This window comes from Pyxicephalus adspersus, chromosome 6 (assembly GCF_032062135.1).
Source record: "Pyxicephalus adspersus chromosome 6, UCB_Pads_2.0, whole genome shotgun sequence".
NCBI classification, from domain to species: domain Eukaryota; kingdom Metazoa; phylum Chordata; class Amphibia; order Anura; family Pyxicephalidae; genus Pyxicephalus; species Pyxicephalus adspersus.
Genome location: NC_092863.1, coordinates 35049660 through 35054668, shown reverse-complemented (window position 1 = coordinate 35054668; position 5009 = coordinate 35049660).

The window sequence follows — 5009 nt, the reverse complement described above, 5'->3', positions numbered from 1 at the left end:
TTATCACTGTCATTCTGGTCTTAAGCTGCATACACACCTGCAATTTTTCTCGTTGGAAAGGATCTTTCACGATCCTTTCCAACGAGAAAAGACTGCACGATGCATGAACGATGCTGTACATACAGCACCGTTCATGCTCTATGGAGAGGGGAGGGGGAGAGCGACGGAGCGGCACCCTGCTGCGCGCTCTCCCCTTCCCTTTCATTAGGATCAGTCGTCGTCCATCGTCCATGGATCCGCCAGGACGGTCGTCGGACGATGGACGACGACCGACTGTACACACGGCAGATTTTCGCCCGATAATTGGCCGATACCGATTATCGGGCGAGAAAAATTTGCCGTGTGTACGCAGCTTAAGTTTGCTCTGAATCACTTTGTTTAACTTACAGGTTTATTTATTAGCAAGAGAATATCTTCTGCTCTCAGAAGCCCTAACCTGGTTGGAGGTATTGTCAAAATGTTTATCACATCTACTTTTCTACTTAGCAAGGAATCAAGTTCTCTGTGTTACCTCCTTGTTAAAGGCTTAGCATTATAGCTTGTTAAACCCCAAAACAAGGTTACAAATGTTGTAAATATATATGACAGACTTGTCATACATATGAGTGATCCCCTTACTGATCTGCTATACCAGTAAGTGTTTAATGCATATGGTGCAGTGCTTGTTTGCAGTGTGCAGAAAACATTTGAATATTGATACTTTTGTACCATAAACTCTGACAGAAATCCCTAGTGAGTTTTAAGACTCTATCTTACAATTAAAATTACTACAATGTGACAAGCTGTACAACTGCTCCTGTGTGTATGTGTGAATGTGCATCTGTGTATTTATGCACATATAAGTGTAACTATGACCGGAACCTCATTTTGCAGGCAGCACATAAAATTAGGTATGTGTGCATACTGTATTTATTTTATAAGTTTATTAAATTAGACTCGTACTGCATCTAAATATATATTGCAAAAAAAGCAGAAAACAGCTAAACACTTTGCATTTCCATATGAAAGAAAACCTGTCATGAGACATCAATGGAAGCCACTAACTACCGTATTTTTTTGCCGTATAAGACGCACTTTTTCTTCCCCAAAACTGGGGGGGGGGGAAAGTTGGTGTGTCTTATACGACAAATACCGTGTTAAAAAATAATTAAAATAAGATACCCGATACCCGATCCTGCGTGCGTCTCCTCGATGCTCGATTCTGAACCCGGAAGCACGCTGCTGATCCATGCCCTAACAGAGTTACCCGGCCGCACAGTGGAAAAAAAGGTAAGTGAACGGTACAGAGTGATCAGAAGGGAAATTTGAATGGCACAGAGTGATCAGAAGGGGAATTTGAACAGCACAGAGTGATCAGAAGGGGAATTTGAATGGCACAGAGTGATCAGAAGGGAACAGGGGGGGGGGGGGGGTGTAGCAAAGTAGCAGGGTCTATGTACCTTCACGGGTGAGGTATTTCAGACAGGAAGTAGGCCCCAGCAGGTTATCAGTGCAGTAAGGGTTTATTCACTAAGACTATTTTAACAGAAAAAACATGCAAAATAAACAAACAGCAAAATAAAGCCTGGACACTTGGCCTCTAACTGACTGTTAGTTCCCTCACTAACAGTCTTGGTCAACCTACTGCTGTGTAGGACTCTAATGCCCTAACTGTACAGCTTTTCCCAAAAAGTCTGTGTTTTTATTCACAGTTTCACTTAGGACTCCTCCCAGCTCACCGGACAAGAACAGGAGCCCAGAAAAGAGCAGGCTGGGAGTTTATGTCCATGTCATTGTCAGGATGGGTTTTAGCTAGGATAATTTATTCTTAATCATCCCCAAGCCTCTTTAGCTCCCCCACCTGGCCAAGAAGCTCATTGTTATTCAGTCTGGTACTTCAGCACTGCCATTTGGCCAGAAAAAAAAAACTGCCTGCTCAAACAGAGAAGTATTCTGCATATTGTCTGTATCTTGGACAAATATACCTATCGTTCTGGATACAACTATGTGTTTTTGTTGGCAAGCTATTACAGTATATATATATACATTTACAAGAGAAATTATAGAAAGAAATAGGCAAAGAAGGTATTTTTGGCATATTGCTTAACACGTATTTACTTCAAAAGGAACAGATTACCTATTTCTTCCTATGATTTCTGATGTCATGGGGTTGTTTCAAAGCTAGTTAAAGACTTTTTAAAGGAAAGCGTACAGCCTTTTCCTTCTTCCTGTTTTTTCACTGTTCATACATATACATGCACATATCTAGATTTGGCCAATCATTGCTTATGCAGCCTGCCTGAAAAGTAGGAAAAATACAATACAGCACCATCTAGTTGCCAACAAAAACATGATTTAACATGTTGCCTAACACTTCCTAATAATCTAATCTATACCGTAACTGAATGATAACATCCCTCCATCAATGGATGATATTGCTTCTGGTTCAAGGAGGAATCCACCTTTATGTGCTTCAACTACCAAGCTAAGGTGAGTAAATAAATATATAGTCGGCCAAGGTCTAAAATGGCATTCAAAATGCATAAACACCCTGAAAGGCTGTAAAAGCAAGAAAATATGTTTTGCACAAAGTATATTTGTTGCTGGAAGTTTAATATACTAGTACTATTTAAGTTATGTGAACACCTAAGTAATACATACAATCCAATATTTAAAAAGCAAAATTAAGTTGAGCAACAAAAAAAATCTGCTCATTTGTAAGAGTGCTTGACCCTGCTTGTGAGCTTGTCAATCAATGTGGTTTGATGTTGTGCTTGGCAACCTGGACCTTCTTTCCATCACTATCAGGTGTGTTAGAATGAGTATGCAACTCAGCTGGACAACTAATTGACAACCTGTTTGGCCAGGAAGTGGAAGTGTGTTTGTATACAATAGGGCTAAAATCAGGCAGCACAGCACAATGACAACAAACCAATAACACAACTACAAACGAACAGAAGAGTTATGTAGAACAGAGGCAGCAAATCAACATGAGTGAAGTATGGTAAAGGAAAACCACAGCTTATTCAGCAAATGTCAGACTATAAAAAAATAAATAAATAAATAAAAACCATGACCAATCATTCATAAAAGTAATATGTACATAATTCATTCAAATAGCAATATATGACAATATGACTTTGAGAATGGGGGTAGCGAGGGGGTTCAAGTACCAGTTTGGAAAGGAAACCATGCATACATTTGTACTAATTATTCATATAGAACATGGAAAAACCCTTTATTAATAATGATTACATATACATTTTGCAAGAAAACAGGTTTAGGAATGGTCTCTAACCAGTAGAGACCATCATTTTAAAACAGGCACAAAAACATTGCAGCAACAGATAAAGCTAACAATATTGAAGATAACAAAAAGTCACACCAATTCATACCATACAAGCAAACTTACCTGATACTCACACACACAAACCAGTCCAGATAAAATAGTAAAAATGAAAATACATAGGTATTTACATACCTTTAAATCTATTTTTACATACGCACACAAGTGAAATCACTATATGTTCCTTGATACATGTATTATAACATCTTTGTCAACAATAATTTGTTTGAATATTTGATTTCTCTAAAGCCAAACTTTAATGAAATTTGAATCAGATCCAAAATTCTTTAGAACATTTTTTTTAATATTCATACTATTGTGTGATGAGATGACATATTATTAGGTGCTAATTAGTATATACAGCTTGATATGTTTGCAGTGTTGCAACTAGTCCAAAAAAGACACATTAAAACAACAATTGCAGCCAATCTAACAATAAATTGACCAATTTTCTGAATTAGTATAATGTAACATAAAAGTTTAACACTTACCAAAAAAATAATCAAGCACTAAAGATTCAAATTGACCTGTAATGGACAGAACAGGGACTAGGTGTGCCCTAATTGACTGCAATGACATCACCATTGACAGAGATTAACCCCCCTGGCAGTATGATTATTGAGGATTTTTAAATGCAAAAGCGGTGCATTTAAAAACCCTCATTATTTTAAATTTCCCGCCGGTTCCCTCATATCTGCATGACGGTCCTGCCCTCCAGGCACGCACTCACGAGCAGATGCCCGGCCAGCATCTGCTTTCCCTGGCTTCGCATCCCCAACATTCACATGCTGGGGACGCAGAAGCCGGCCGGGCATCGCCTGCGTTGGCAGGGAAAGAAGACGCTGGACATCTCTGGAGGACACCGCAGGCATCGCTGGAACATGGGAACAAGGTAGGACTTTTAATCTCCCTAGAAATTTTCACCCCGAGTGTGCCTCAGGGTTACCACTTTTGGCTTGGAAAATTCACCCCGAGCCACATTTGGGAATACCACCAGGGAGGTTGACAGACCCACCTCAATTGTGCAGCTGAAAATTAATCACCTTAATTGGCAAATTCTCAACTACTGCTCATTTATCAATGCTGCATTAAAGGAGCCCCTACCATTGAATCTCGGTAATACGTTGTGCCCCCTGGATCGTATATGCACCTGGTGAGCTTCCCCGCATTCGTTTTATAAATCAGGGCAAGTGAGTCAATCACTGTCATTTAAAACACATGAAATACTTTCAGCTTTCAGCTGCAGTGAATCTTTGTTAATTTTAAATGTACTTTCTTTTAAGTTTGCCTATGATCCACACAAAAAACAAAACACCTCTACTGTACTCATTTATAATAAAGGTATCACTTTCTGAAAAAACTTTAGTATAGAAGAAACAAGAAAGAAAGAAGCCTAATATTATGTTACACTTCAATAATAAAATAAGGTATTGCAGTTATGCTGCAAATGCATAAGGCAAATATTAACACAGTACTACTGAGCTTTGTGTGAGAGCGGTAGCTTTGTTTATGTTCTAAGCTTGGCATCCTTTCTTCTTTAACCACCTGAGCGTTACACTGATTTCTAGATTTCTGTTCCAAAAGCGTCACAGGTTTTCATGAAATTTTTTTTTTTAAATTGTAGACCTGTAACTTACAGAAATATGTCCGAATAGGGTTCTAGTAGATATCATGAATATAAAAA